Raw genomic sequence first — 16,781 nt, 5'->3', positions numbered from 1 at the left:
GGTCCTCGGTCGTTCCATTGGCTCTTGGACCTTCGGCTACCCATCCGGGTTCCAGTACCGTCAGCTGGTTCTCGGCAGTGTCTTTTGCTCTTGTACCTTCTGCTCCCCATCCTGGTTCCAGTACTGTCAGCTGGTTCCGGGCAGAGCCTTTGGCTTAGGTGCCTCCCTCTGGGTATCCGAGTTCCACCAACTTCAGGTGGTCCTTGGTAGTGCTTTCAGGCACGGGTACCTCCTGCTTAGTAACCGGGTTCCAGTAACGTCAGCTGGTCCTCGGTAGTTCCATTGGCTCTTGGACCTTCGGGTAGCCATCCGAGTTCCAGTTCCATGAGCTGTTTCTCGGCATTTTCTCAGCCTTCTTGTACCTTCTGCTACATCTCCAAGTTCAAGAGACTAAACACGATGACCCGGAAGACCACCCCTAAGATGACGACGACACCAGAGACGACAACCACCGTGATGACGATGACCCTGAAGACCACCCCGATGACGACGACCCCGGAGACGACAACCACCGTGATGACGACGACCCTGGAGACGATGACCCTGAAGACCACCCCGATGACGACGACCCCGGAGACGACGACCCTGGAGACGACGACGACCTGGAAGACCGAGAAGCAGAAGAACAAGAGGCTGCAGAACAAAGAGCAGAAGAACATTAAGCATAAGACTAAATATCAGAGCAAAAGATATTATCTAAATTATAAGCAGAAGAAGACTAAGCAGTGTATGGGGGTGAGTCCGTTCCTCCTCGTGGTGCCCCTGGATAAAGCCTGATGCTGCAGGCCAAACTGAACGCGGACAAATGTAACTGTTTTGTGACAGGCAGAACGGAAGGTGTAATCTTCAAACTTTTATAGATAACAACTACGGGAATGCCTGTCACAAATAAGAATATGATGAAGAAGTAGAATATGATGAAGATAATAGTAAAATAAAAAGAATATGAACAATGTAACCAAAAAAATAATAGGTAGAAGATGAAGAAGAAGATGAATAAGGTGAAGAAGTTGATGTCAAAGAAGCTGATGATGAGGATAATGAAGAAGAAAGTGTGGGAGAAGTAAAAAAGAAGGTGAAGGGCGTGGAAGTAGTGAAACATCAATATCTGACAAAATAAAAAAAAAATTAACATAGTCAAAATCTTTCTAACGCTGAACGTCATACAAAACAAAACAAAATCCTGCTATTCTATTAGATTGGGCTAAACCTCTGTGCCTTTAATGTCTCCGCCACGTCCCCCAATACATCCTACATTATTCTTAGTTGTTTTCCTTCATGTAGAATTAACCTACAAGGAAAGAAAGGGTTTATTTTAATTCCGATATTTTCGTCCCATTGACTTGCATTGGGATCGGGTATCGGTATCGGATTAGATCCGATACTTTGACGGTATCGGCCGATACTTTCCGATACCGATACTTTCCGATATCGGAAGGTATCGCTCAACACTAATAGTCACATATTAATGTGAAGGTCAATTTGAGAGGTCCAAATTAGTCATGTCCTTGATATAATAAATATAACATACTTCGTCCGCAGAGCCAAGTCGGCTATGGCAACAAAGATTCCATGCAGCATACCCAAATGAGTTATGTGGGGAGGCGGGTTGTGGGCGGACCAGCGGCTTAGCTGTAGCATATAAAGGGAGAAGATAGAATGACACACAGTAACCCTGACGAAGAAGGCCGAGCACCTTCGAAACGCATTGGTTAGTCATTCCTTTTTTGGCCCCAAAGCCACTCCGTACCTCTTGTGACGTCACAGTTTAGGCACACGTGAACCGGCGCCAGCAGCCATCTTTTTCCTCGCGGTTACCAGGGAAGCCTTCGGCCGGGGCTCCAAGGTATCGCGTCAGCTGCAGCATACCCTCCTGCTCCCTTATTCCCCGAATACGCCGCAACAGCAATTAACCGTTGCCGGATCGGGCAGCCTTCCGGGCTGACACATTGGGACTTCAGACGCATCTACATGTCGGGTAAGAACCTTCCCGCAACACAGTATTTATGTGTATATGTATATGCATGCATGTTCTAGACATTCCACTTAAGATTTATCCACTCCTTATAAAGGATATATATTTATATCTCCATTCCGGGCACTAATTAGCTACCGGCCACACGCCATCCAGTATCACGTAGCAATTAAACCCTGAGCGCGGCATCACCTCGTTTTTTGTGATAATTCTTTATTCTCTTCCAGGATAGGCACAGATCCTGTTTAGTGATCCCAGCAGCTAGGGGTGTACAGTCCATCATCCATTCTCCCTGTCACCAGCCTTTTTTCCCACAAGTGTGGTGAGCGCCAGTGTGTGTTATTTTTCTTTTATCCAGTTACAGCTGTTTCTTAATTGTTTTTTGCAATTTTTATTTATTGTATTCACTATAGGTTAAAATTGACCAGGCAATATGATTCTCCAGGTCAGCATGATTACACAGATACTAAACATGTATAGTTTTTTTTATTTACATAGTAAACATGGTAAATTAAAACCCTAAAAAACAATTGTGGAATTGCATTTTTTTGTAATTTCATCATATGATGAAAAAAAACGGAAAACAAAGAAACTGTATTAGTAGGAGCCTAATAGTGGAAGAGATTAAAGATGACACTGGGTCAGGTGACACCTGTGTTGGTCTGAGTTTGTACCAGAACTTGTACCTGGCAGGTCGTGTGGCTGTGAGAGCCGTCAGATGTCGGGGAAGGCCTGAGGTGTGAGGAAGATCAGCACCAGTAGAATACTGTGACCAGATCCCAACCAGGCTCAGGAGACGAGCTGGCTGTAGCAGAGGACCGTTCCCGTATGCCATTACTTCCAGCGTAGATGTACAATACAGAGGGTGGGCTGGGGCTGTGCTTCAGGGAATGGAGATGGCCAGTACGATGAGCACACTATACACCCAGTGACTCGCTTATTGAGGGCTTGAGGCCTAAAGGGAAATTTAGGTGATCCCCGCTAGGGCCAGTGTAACGATTAGAGGAGCTTAGAGACACTACAACGGGAATGAGTCTAGTCCTGAAATTGATGCCCGTTAAGCTGAGACATAAAGGCAATAATAGTCGTTTAACTGCTGGATAATTAGAACATTAAGAACAGTGTATATAATAGATTGTTGCACAGATATTATATTTAGTCGCATTGCTGTGTTCTGTCATAACATACTGTATTGACCTTGCTACTGTTACCTGTAATATAGTGCTTACTAGTACATATACAGTGTAGGCCATGTATTTGGATACACCAAAATAAAATGGGAATGTTTGGACATTTTGAAGTTGGCAATTTTGGATCCAACTTTATTTTTTCCAATGGGAAGAGGGTCATGTGACACATCAAACTTATTGAGAATTTCACAAGAAAAACAATGGTGTTCTTGGTTTTAGCGTAACTTTATTCTTTCAAAATGGCCGCCATGGTCACCACCCATCTTGAAAAGTTTTCCCCCTCCCTTATACTAATGTGCCATAAACAGGAAGTTGATATCACCAGCCATTCCCATTTTATTTAGGTGTATCCATATACATGGCCCATCCTGTATATACTGATAAGATTTTCTTTCTGTGTTTCTGTATCAAGTGGTTAAATGCCACTACCACTGTCTCCTACTTGCAAGAGCATCTTTAAGTTGACATTTAAATTATAGGTACTCTTCTCTGGGGAAAGCTTGGAACAAGTGTTCAATTTCCTTCAGCATGACCTCAGTGTGTATGATGCTTTAGGTCGCATTCAGATGTCAGTATTTTCCACATACGTGAGAAATGGACCAGTTATATTGATCAGAGTTTAATCAGAGTGTTGTCCCAGTGTCATCAGTTTTTCTCATAGCAGGAGAAAAAAAAAATGTTTCGTCACCTTCTCTTTTTTGACAGTTTGTGAAAATTGGACTATTCTCGGATATCATCCTAGGGTGGTCCACTTTTTTTCAGTAACCCATAGATTTGCATTGCTGGTTTTGAGCCTTGGATCAAAATTGGACATGACTCTGCAATTTTCACTGAATTTGTATGGCCCCATAAAATATTACAGGTACAGGTGGTGAAAAACAGCACTCGTACGTGGAAAACTGACTTCTGAATGAGTCCTTACATTGTGACTTTTGAAATCCACAGTCTGTTGATGCAATACTTGAACACCCTGAGTCTTCCAAAGATAGAGATTAACTTTTAACTGTTTCATTTACTCGGAATACCTGCATAAGGTATCCTAAAGGTGGTTGTAGATATTACATTTATGTCAACTAAATCCACCAATTTAAGTGGGGTTGGTCAACCACCTAACTCGTATAGGGGCCTACTAACTCTTCACCAACAGCAAATGTTGAGGAGATATGGAATTAAACTGCTCAATACTTTTATTCTCAGGAGAGAAAAGCTGATCTTCTACTGAGAACACATGTTTAATGCCCCAATATTGAGGATTACATTAATGTTTTGTAGTGTGAAGTATGTTTTATATATGCCTTTAAAGACTTGAAGTTCTTCACCATTTTGTATGTGGTATGAAGCAGCACACACACTAAGGGTTAAACTCACTACTTAGCTGGTGGCTAGGGAATAGCTTTGTGGGTAGAGTTTGGGGGACAAAACTACTGTAACCATGGTTTCTAATTAGAATAGCCAGAAAGGAGCAGAGCGCAGCCACAGCAACATGTAGGAGAATTACTCGCCCTATTCTGAGAAGATGTGAAACAGCACATAAAATACTTGCAGCACCTAAATGCGCACAGTCTAATTACAAGTATGCCACAGGAGGAGTATTCATGGACTGAAGTGAGTTGCTCATAGAGCACATGTGGACGTTAGAAACCTACCTGTAATGAAAATTTGCGGGAATTGGGACACTGAAGCCAGCTAGGTGTCATGGGCTCATGGCCCTAAAAGGGTGGATAACATCCATAGTGTTGTTAGGGGTTACTAAGACAGAAAAGACCCCCACCCTTCTCTTGGTTAAATGTTCTTACTATATATGTTTTACTACTACAACCCCTGGCAAAAATTATGGAATCACCGGCCTTCGAGGATGTTCATTCAGTTGTTTAATTTTGTAGAAAAAAAGCAGATCACAGACATGGCACAAAACTAAAGTCATTTCAAATGACAACTTTCTGGATTAAAGAAACACTAAAAGAAATCAAGAACAAAAAATGTGGTAGTCAGTAATGGTTACTTTTTTTAACCAAGCTTAGGGAAAGAATTATGAAATCACTCAATTCTGAGGAAAAAAGTATGGAATCACCCTGTAAATTTTCATAGCCAAAAATAACACCTGCATCAAATTAGATCTGCTCGATAGTCTGCATCTAAAAAGGAGTGATCACACCCTGGAGAGCTATTGCACCAAGTTGACTGACATGAATAATGGCTCCAACATGAGAGATGTCAATTGAAACAATTTGCGATAGTAATTGGCAAAACCCAAAAAATGCTGAAGACCCTTGAGGTCTCTGGGTTGCACACAATCAACAATGGCCTGTACCTTTCCAGGATCCATATGAAACCCCTTGGTAGAATTGATGAACCCCAGAAAGGACAGCTCTTGGACACAAAATGAATGCTTCTCAGGTTTAGTGAACAGAGAGTTCTCCCGTAACCTCTAAAGAACAGCATGTAAATGACCCATGTGAAATTTTTTGTCAGATGAAAATACCAGAATGTCATCTAGATAAACCACCATAAAGCGCACAATAAAATCAGAAAATACATCTTTAATGAAATTTTAAAAAACCGCTGGCGTGTTAGTGAGACCAAAGGGCGTGACCACATTTTCAAACAAACCCTCAGAGGTGAGAAATGCTGTTTTCCACTCATCCCCCTCCTGAATATGAGTAAGATTATATGCTACCCTGAAATCCAACTTGGAAAACCACTTAGCCTCAGATAATTGGTTGTAAAGATCATGAATAAGCAGGAGGGGGTAGGTATTTCTCATCGTAATTTTATTTAGTTCCGGAAAATCGAGGCAAGGGCGTAAACCACCGTCTTTCTTTTTGACAAAAAAGAATCCAGCCACCACAGGAGAGGCAGAGGGATAGATGTGAACTTTACATAAACTTTTTTGAAATATAATCTTTCATAGCGGTGTGTTCCAGGCCAGAAGGATTCTACAAACGGGCCTTGGGCAATTTAGCACCCGGAAAAAGGTACAATCATAGAGGCGATGTGGTAACAATACCTCAGCTTCTTTTTTGCAAAACACGTCCTTAAGATCCTTCAGGTACTCCGGAAAACCCTCCAGATCAACGGACAACACAGAACAGCATAAAGACAACCATTTGAACAATTAGGACCCCATTTCACAATATCCCGTGATTCCCAGTCAATAATAGGATTGTGCAACTGTAGCCAGGGGAATCCCAACACCAGTTCCACTAGAAGATTATCCAGAATATAACATGAAATGCGTTCCTGATGCAAGGAACCCACCTTTAGGAGGAACTCCTCAGAAACAAGCTTAACAATATTCTTAACTAGTGGTGTCTTATCAATGGCAATGACATGGATTGGAGTTTCAAGCCTATCTGTCCCTGCCTATCTTACTCTTGGACACCAAGCTTGAGTCAATGAAGCTCATGGATGACCCACAGTCCACAAAAGCTGAAGTGGGTGTGAAACCATCTCCACAACAAAGTTCCACCTCTAACAAAATATTTTGAAATGAGGAAAAGGGTACCTCAGAGTCTGGGTGACCTCCTCGGCAATCACCCAGACTCGGCAGCTTGTTGGTTGCTGTGCAAGAGGAGCAGACCTTCTTCCAAAGTCTTGGATTTCCACAACAAAACCATAGTCTCCTTTCACGTCGCCACTTCCTCTACTTCTCCTTAAGGTTAATGGCCTCAACCACCATAAGTTCCGTATATGGCATCACCTCGGACATAGCAGGGTATACTGAAAAACTCTTGCTGGGTTACTCCTCTCTGCTGCAGTCTCTGATCCATGCAAAAGGCCTGAGTCATGGCCTCCATCAAAGCACTAGGTGGTGGATGGAGAGCCAGAGCATCCTTAAGATGACCCGACAGTCCTCTCCTGAACTGGCATCTTAAAGCAGAGTCATTCCAGGACACGTTAGTGGACCACTGTCAGAACTCTGAACAATACCATTCAGCAGTAAGTTTACCCTGGGAGAGACCTATGATCGTGTCCTCTGCCACCCTGACCCAGTCTGGTTCATCATAAATCAGTCCTAATGCCTCAAAGAACCTATCCACAGACACCCGTTAAGGAACAGTAACAGGTAAAGAAAAGCCCAGGTTTGAGGACCCTCCCGGAGTAAAGAAATAATTATCCCCACCTGTTAGATCCATAACCTCAGGAGACGAGAGTCAAGGGAGAAAAGTAACTTACAACTCTCTCTGAATGTACGGAACTTCTCCTTTTCTCAAGAGAAAGTATTTGGGAGCCTGACCTTGAGTTCAGAAGAGTGTAAAGAGATATCAATGGGGTCGGTGTTCCTACAGGCTGATTGTGCCATAGAACCCTAAAAAGACTTAACCGTTTCAGTCAGTTTCTTCTGGAGTATATAATGGGAAGTGGCCAGGGTTCTATGTTCCACAGACAACATCTGCATCAATTGGGTCAAATTTGACATCTGATCCGCATGAGCGCAATGCAGATCAATAGAGAGAGGGAAAAGGAAAAAAAAACCTGTTTCTGGTCAGTTATAATGTCACGCTGCAGCTCCACAGGTAAGTGCAGACTCCATTAGATGGCAGCAGAGTGGAGAGAGGGCAGAAATCCTGCGCAGAGCAGACCAGCAGAACTGCAGTGAGTCTACCACCAGGTGGCAGCAGAATGGTCAGACAAGCCAGGTAAATACCAGAGAGTTGCGTAGTACAAAGGAAAATTCTAAACACAGAGTCAAAGGAGCACCAGAAGGACAGTACTGGACAAACAGAGTCAGGGGCGGGAAGAGAGTCAGCTAAATGCAGCAGGACAAATCAGGGTTTCACCAGAGCCAGCTACACACACAGGCAGGAAATATAACTGACACAGCCTGCAGTGTACAGTGCAACTAAATAGCAGACCTGACACCGGAACGAGGCAGAGAAAGTTAACCTCTGACATGACCAGACTGGGAAAGGAGAGGCAAGACCCAAAATCTGGTCTTGATCATGAAGAAGGTATGCTGAAAAGGGGACATTGTATTCATGTGACAGCCACGACTATGGCCCTGGTACCTCTCAATGTCAGTACTGGATTCCAGCTTAGACCTTGGATAGATTTGCTGCAAAGCACTCCTCACATACACCTGGTTTCTGTATCTGCTGCTGATAGCTTATATCATACAAACTGCCTTAAAAGAAAATGTACCATCATCTGCTCGTTAACACCTGCTGCCATTGAAAGTAAAGTTTGCTTTTGTTTAACATCATGCCTGCCTGCTGAATCCTCCACCTCCTCTGTGTCCTCCACCGCATCACATCATGAGGAATGCCGCTAACCACCTACATATGAGGGAACAGTAAAATACTGGTGTCAACCCCCGCATATCTGCAGGCATGCTCCCTTTTCACTCCACCAGTGTGCCAGGGACCGGGCACGGCCACCACCACCATCACCGATGACCAGAAGGATCTGACCCATGCCCGATGTACTAGGTTACCTGCGCACTGAGTGTCACACATGCATTATCAACTGAGCTGAGCTTGCATGTGTATGGGGTAATTGGGGATAAATGGCTATCACTTAAATGTGGATTCAGCAGAGTTATCTGATGTGTATGGCCAGCATAAACCAGAGAACTACTTGTACAGTTTTTACACTGTTGGGCTTTTCATTTGCTTTCTACTATTCATTTTGATAGTTTATACATGAGTACAAGTAAATTTGTCTTTACTTTTGCAATTCTTACATCATATTAATACTGTATGGTAGAATATTTCATCCACATGTATTTTATAATAATCTTATTTATATATGTTCTAGATGCATATAGGAAATTGGTCTTCCTTTCTAAAAGGGATGCCGTGTTCTGCATCATTATGTGTCTCTGATGATCACTTGCAGTTAATAATTCATTGAACAGATTAAGCTTCCTACAATAGCATGTAATCTATCACTGAGGTCATTGCAAACTTGTAGAATATGACACTAAGCATTATATGACAAGCCTACAACCTGCAGTAACCACCGATCAACCAACCGCTGCACGATCAGCTCTATCCTCACCTACTGTATTCTCACCCATCCCTTGTAGATTGTGAGCCCTCGCGGGCAGGGTCCTCACTCCTCCTGTACCAGTTATGACTTGTATTGTTCAAGATTATTGTACTTGTTTTTATTATGTATACCCCTCCTCACTTGTAAAGCGCCATGGAATAAATGGCGCTATAACAATAAATAATAATAATAATAATAATAATAATAATAATAATATGGACATGAAATCACATGAATAATGAAAACCTATCAACCTTGTTGTGTTAAAATTGAAGATTAACTGTTGATTTTTTCTTCAGTGCCATGAAAAACAAACAAAATGTACATGGCATGCTTATTATTACAGAAAAGTATTTATTTTGCTTCTTTTGAACCAGTCACAAGATCTCAAGGCTCCATTCACATGCAGTGGATTTTACTGCTGTAGATTTGGGAGCATGTGGCCGTGCAAAGATTGAAATGCATAGCAAATCCACAATTACATTTATGACCACATCTTCATAAAATAATTTGCTGTGGAGTCACTAAAAAAAGGAATCTTAAGACAAATCATAGGCCTCATTCAAAAGGCCATTTTGTTTGCATACAATTGTAACATATTTTTGGAACTCGTGACTTTTTTTAACCATCAGTGTGGCATTTCTTTTCCTCATCTGTGAAAAAAAAAAATTTCCAAACCTCTTTAACCTGGTAAGACTCATTCAGACATCTGTGTTTAACCATTTTCACAACATCCACCGTACATGTGCGGAAAGTGAGTTTCTGCAAATCGCCGTACATATATGCCACTTTGATCGCACTGACTCACAAGCAGAGTCGGAAAAATCATCAGTAAGGCTATGTGCCCAAGTTGCATTTTTTAAGCGTTTTTGCCACGATTTTCCGCAGTGGAAACGCTTAAAAAACGCTTACAAACAGCATCCCATTAATTTCTAATGCATTCCGCAATTGATGTGCCCATGCTGCGTTTTCTTCCACAGCAGAAACACATTGCGGTAAAAAACTCAGCATGTTCATTATTTTTGAGGAATCGAGGCAATTCCGCACCCATAGACATGCATTAGAAAAACGCTTGAAAATCACATGCAAAATGCGCCAATTACTCGTCAAAAACTCATATAAAATGCATCTAAATCCGCAAGGATTTTTCCTGCCAAGGATGTGCAGATTTGAAGCAGAAAATTCTGCTTCAATTCTGCAACATGGGCACATAGTCTAAGTGCCAGCCATGCATCATAGTTGACATCCTACAGTAGCACCCATAATTGGTGCTAGTGCTGATTGCGGGTGTTTAACCCCCTTAGTCTAGCTGTCTACAACCACAGCGGTATCGATTTTCAGTATACATCTCTTTACAGTGGGACCCTATGGTGAACGGATGCTTTGGGATCCATCATAACAGTGCATTCTGATGAGCGCATACCTCTCGAGCAGATTTGTATTGTTTTGGATGCTTAGGCTATGTGCCCACGGTGCAGATTCGTGTGCGGATTTTTTCACGCAGATTTTGAAAAATCTGCAGGTAAAACGCACTACGTTTTACCTGCGGATTACCCGCGGATTTCCAGCATTTTTTGTGGGGATTTCACCTGTGTTTTAATACCTGCAGATTCCTATTGAGGAACAGGTGTAAAACGCTGCGTAATCTGCGCAAAGATTTGACATGCTGCGGAAAATAAACCACAGTGTTTCCGCGCTGTATTTTCCGCAGCATGTGCACTGCAGATTTGGTTTTCCATAGGTTTACATGGTACTGTAAACCGGATGGAAAACTGCTGCGAATCCGCAAAGTGTGCAAATACCCTTAGGGGCTCTGCAAATGGTGCTACAAACTACTCCAGGAAACCCTGCCCCCTAAAAGCCACATTGTGATTTGTCCTGACTTATGATTACTTTGAAACGTGTTGACGAATATAAACCGCATCCAAATAATCTTGGTCTCCCATTGTATATTAAAAAAAACTACAGAATCACTCCTTAAAGAAAAAGAAACAATACCTTCTTTGGAATAATAGTAACATACATAGTTATTAAGGTTGAAGGAAGACTTTAAGTCCATCTAGTTCAACCCATAGCCTAACCTAATATGCCCTAACATGTTGATCCAGAGGAAGGCAAAAAAAAAACCATGTGGCAAAGAGTAAGCTTAACATTAGGGAAAAAAATTCCTTCCCGACTCCACATACGGCAATCAGACTAGTTCCCTGGATCAACGCCCTATCAAGGAATCTAGTGTATATACCCTGTAACATTATACTTTTAAAAAAAGGCATCCAGTCCCCTCTTAAATTTAAGTAACGAATCACTCATTACAACATCATACGGCAGAGAGTTCCATAGTCTCACTGCTCTTACAGTAAAGAATTTGCTTCTATTATTATGCTTAAACCTTCTTTCCTCCAGAAGTAGAGGATGCCCCCTTGTCCCTGTCTCAGGTATATGATTAAAAAGATCTTCAGAAAGGTCTTTGTACTGTCCACTCATATATTTATACATTAAAATAAGATCACCCCTTAGCCTTCGTTTTTCCAAACTAAATAACCCCAAGTGTAATGATATATCTTGGTATTGCAGACCCCCCAGTCCTCTAATAACCTTGGTCGCTCTTCTCTGCACCCGCTCTAGTTCAGCTATGTCTTTCTTATACATCGGAGACCAGAACTGTACACAGTATTCTAAGTGTGGTCGAACTAGTAACTTGTATAGCGGTAAAATTATGATTTCCTTATGAGCATCTATGCCGCTTTTAATGCATCCCATTATTTTATTTGCCTTTGTAGCAGCTGCCTGACACTGGCCACTAAATGTGAGTTTGTCATCCACCCATACTCCCAGGTCTTTTTCATTGACGGTTTTGCCCAGAGTATTAGAATTAAGAGCATAGTTATACATCTTATTACTTCTACCCAAGTGCATGACCTTACATTTATCCCCATTAAAGCTCATTTGCCATTTATCAGCCCAAGCTTCTAGTTTACATAAATCATCCTGTAATATAAAATTGTCCTCGTCTGTATTGATTACCCTGCAGAGTTTAGTGTCATCTGAAAATATTGAAATTCTACTCTGTACCCCCTTTAAGGTCATTAATAAGTATGTTAAAAAAAGAGGGCCCAATACTGACCCCTGTGGTACCCCACTGTATTTTCTTTCCCCTTTTTTCTTTTTATGTTTATGACCTATTTTCTCTATGTATATCACTTTAGTTTCTTGTTTATACATAAATATTATATCTAGAGTGGCAAATGTATGCTATATATTTACTGTATCTGCATTTCTAATAAGATAATGTACAGAGTACTATTTTATAACTATGGTAAAGATGAAACATTTTTATTTAAATTTACTTATTATTGTAAAAAAATAATTTTTCATTTTCTCACATTCCAATGGTAAAGAAATTGATAATAAATTTCTGGTATAAAAATATTTATTACACCCACAGATGAACTCCTAGAGGGGTGTAGTTTCCAAAATAGGATCAGTTGTTGGGAATTTAACCTGTTCTGGCTCCCCAGGGGCTCTGCTGTTGTTGCTCACAAACTATTACTTGTCAAATTTGTGCTCCAAAAGCCAAATAGCAATACTCCCTTCTGAGCCCTCCTGTGTTCATAAATAATAGTTTCCAACCACATATTGGGTATTGGTGCATTCATAAGTATTTTCTTTATCCATATTAGTGTCTACTTTCTCCTATAATTCCCTGTGAAAATTAAAAATGTGGGGCTGAAACAACATTTTCATGTAAAAATCATAATTTATCATTTTCATCTCCCATTCTTAAAAAATTTTGTGAAACACATATGGGTTCACTATGCGTACCACACACATAGATGAATTCCTTTAGGGGTATGGCTTCCAAAATGGAGTCACTTTTGGGGAGTTATTGCTTTTTCTGGGATCTACATCTGTGGGATGGTGCCTGGAAACCAGTAGTATTTCCCGGTGACAGGGTCACTGGCATGGTACGTGAGGGAAGATATGTGCCACGAAGATTGCTTTCTTACGTGATCTAGAAACCCATACATTTCTCTTCAGCATGCTATGTGCTGAAGGAGTAAATCAGCCATGTCATGGGATGGGTTTGAAGGTGAGTAGGTAAGAGATGGGAGGGATGCCTAATCACCATATCTCTATCTCAAGGGTGTGGTTGAGAGATGTTGTGGTTTGAAGAGGAGAGACTCCAGACGTAGCTCCAGGTGCAGCTGAAGACACATGGTGGTCTGAGCGGGCAAACCCCTCAGACATATGGACCATGCTGTTCATTATCTTTTTGTTTTGCCATTATGCCAGAAAGGCCATGTTTACTTTGCTGAACCATGCTTTGGTTTATGCTGTTCTCTAATAAACCAGCAGGTGTTTTACCACAAGAAGCATTCCTGTGTCTTGGAAGCAGCTGAGTGAGTCAAACCCTCACGACTTGGTGTTTTGAATGCGGGCAGCATTCCAGGAACATGCATAGAGGCTGTGGACAACTGCATGTAAAATCCGCCATCCAGCACGAGACGTCCGACAGCATGAAGGAAGTTGTGAAGCATCTCGTTCAGCTTCAACAGCAGAAACAGCTGGCCAATCAACAGCAGCAAATAGGAGACGAATAAATTGTTGGCATAACAGCTCCAACAACAGCAGCATCAGCGACAGCAGCAGGAGGAGCGGCAAATGGAGCTCCTCGCAGAGGCAGTTTGTGGTAGGCCGGTGGTCTCCTCCCCAACTCCAGGTGATTACTCGTACGTCTGGAAAATGGTAAGACAAGCCATGCAAAAAATGACCCCGGGAGATGATGTGAAAGCTTTTCTGACTGTTTTCGAGAAGGTGGCTGAATGGGAGAAACTTTCGCCAGACGAGTAGGTGGAGGATATTTTTCTGGAGCACTTCAAAAGGCATATTATGACTTAGCCCTCCAGGATGCCAAAGAATACACCAAATTAAAGAGTAATGTGAGTAATAGTGATGAGCGATACCGTCCGATACTTGAAAGTATCGGTATCAGAAAGTATCGGCCGATACCGGCAAAGTATCGGATCTAATCCGATACCGATACCCGATACCAATACGAGTCAATGGGACTCAAGTATCGGACGGTATCCCTGATGGTTCCCAGGGTCTGAAGGAGAGGAAACTCTCCTTCAGGCCCTGGGATCCATATTACTGTGTAAAATAAAGAATTAAACTAAAAAATATTGCTATACTCACCTCTCCGACGCAGCCTGCACCTTACCGAGGGAACTGGTAGCCTTCTTTGCTTAAAATGCACGCGTTTACTGCCTTCCGTGACGTCACAGCTTCTGATTGGTCGTGTGCCGCCCATGTGACGGCGACGCGACCAATCACAACAAGCCGTGATGTAATTTCAGGTCCTGAATGCCTAATTCTAGGCATTCAGGATTTGAAAATTACGTCACGGCTTGTGATTGGTCGCGTGCCGCCCATGTGACCGCGACGCGACCAATCACAACAAGCCGTGACATAATTTCAGGTCCTGAATGCCTAATTCTAGGCATTCAGGATTTGAAAATTACATCACGGCTTGTGATTGGTCGCGTCGCGGTCACATGGGCGGCACGCGACCAATCACAAGCCGTGACGTAATTTTCAAATCCTGAATGCCTAGAATTAGGCATTCAGGACCTGAAATTACGTCACGGCTTGTTGTGATTGGTCGCGTCACGGTCACATGGGCGGCACGCGACCAATCACAAGCCGTGACATAATTTTCAAATCCTGAATGCCTAGAATTAGGCATTCAGGACCTGAAATTACGTCACGGCTTGTTGTGATTGGTCGCGTCGCGGTCACATGGGCGGCACGCGACCAATCACAAGCCGTGATGTAATTTTCAAATCCTGAATGCCTAGAATTAGGCATTCAGGACCTGAAATTACGTCACGGCTTGTTGTGATTGGTCGCGTCGCCGTCACATGGGCGGCACGCGACCAATCACAAGCCGTGACGTCACGGAAGGCAGTAAACGCGGGCATTTTAAGCAAAGAAGGCTGCTGGTTCCCTCGGTAAGGTGCAGGCTGCGTCGGAGAGGTGAGTATAGCAATATTTTTTATTTTAATTCTTTATTTTACACATTGATATTAATCCCGATACCGATTCCCGATATCACAAAAGTATCGGATCTCGGTATCGGAATTCCGATACCCGCAAGTATCGGCCGATACCCGATACTTGCGGTATCGGAATGCTCAACACTAGTGAGTAATGATGTCCGTTAAAGCTCAGTGAGTTCACCACTGGGTATATGCTGGCGACAAACCCCCTTGCTCGCAAATGCTTGATTTTTTGCACCTTTTCCAAAAATGGTTGCAGCCAGAGACTTCCACTCCTGCCCAGATGGTCGAGCGGGTGATGATAAACTACTTTCCCAGGCCAGTACAAACCTTGGTTGCCCAGGGCGACCCCCAGAATGCGGACTACCTGGTCAGCCTGGTTGAGAGATACCAGATTGTTGAGAAATCCCTTGGGAAACCAGACATCGCCACTTCCCCATACTGGGATATGAGGGCGGGCTCACCACGGAGGGTGGGCATCCCAATCCCGCCCAGGTGTCTCCTAAGGCTTTTATTACGGACTTGAACTGTTGGCGATGTCACAATCCAGGACACATAGCCACCCGGTGTCATATATCCCCTGAACCAATGGACTGCAGCCTAGGCAGGTGTTGCTATTATCTATCCAGCCTGCAGTGTGGACTGTCAAACCAGTGAGGAGCCGCAGGTGTGTACTGTGTCTGTCAATGGGGTACTGGATCTTGGAGTTTTGGACTCAGCAAGTCTAGTAACCCTAATCAGAGCTACACTGCCCCACCAGTTGATCCCTAATAAGTTTATGGGCATCTGCTGCATACACAGAGACACCAAGGACAACCTTGTAGCCAGAGTGATAATGAGAACAGATTGTGGTACTATGTCCCATGAGGTTCGGGTAATAAAAGACTTAATACATCCTGTCATACTGGGGTGGGATCTTTCACTATTTTGGAACTTGTAGCAAAACAGGACTGCACAGAGTGTCCTGGACAAAAGTCAGGTCACTCTGGAAGAGGCTCCATCAAAAGTAAAGATAGAGGAGTTAGTTTCCCCTATGTGTCCTTGCTGGAGAGGAGGATGAGACAGTGACAGAGGAGCCCTTCTCCCGTGAGTTAGAAGTGCCCAAATAAAACTTTGGGACTGCTCAACTTAGAGATCTTACATTACAGGGGCATAAGATAATATTACCGTATGTAATGTAGTTGCTTAGGAGCCAGGGGATGACATCAAGTTCCCTCATTTTGCAGTCAATGGCGCAATTTATTGTATCGGGTGACCAAACTGATGGCAGGTGAGATAGTGGAGCAGCTGTTAGTTCTGGGACACTACTGGCGGAGGGTTTTAGACATGGCCCATTCGCATGTTTTGGGGGGGACATCTGGGGGTGGAGAAAACCCAGGAGAGAGTAATGTAGAGGTTCTATTAGCAAGGATATTACAGAGAGATCCTAAATAATTGCAGATCTTGCCGCACCATTCAGATAACTGCTCCTACTTCTCACTTCCAAAGCCGCTTAGTCCCATTGCCTGTGATAGTTTCCCTTTAAAATGATTGCCATGGATCTAGTAGGTCCCATAGTTAAATCTG

This window comes from Ranitomeya variabilis, chromosome 1 (genome assembly GCF_051348905.1).
Source record: "Ranitomeya variabilis isolate aRanVar5 chromosome 1, aRanVar5.hap1, whole genome shotgun sequence".
Classification (NCBI taxonomy): domain Eukaryota; kingdom Metazoa; phylum Chordata; class Amphibia; order Anura; family Dendrobatidae; genus Ranitomeya; species Ranitomeya variabilis.
Note: the sequence above shows the minus strand (reverse complement) of the source record.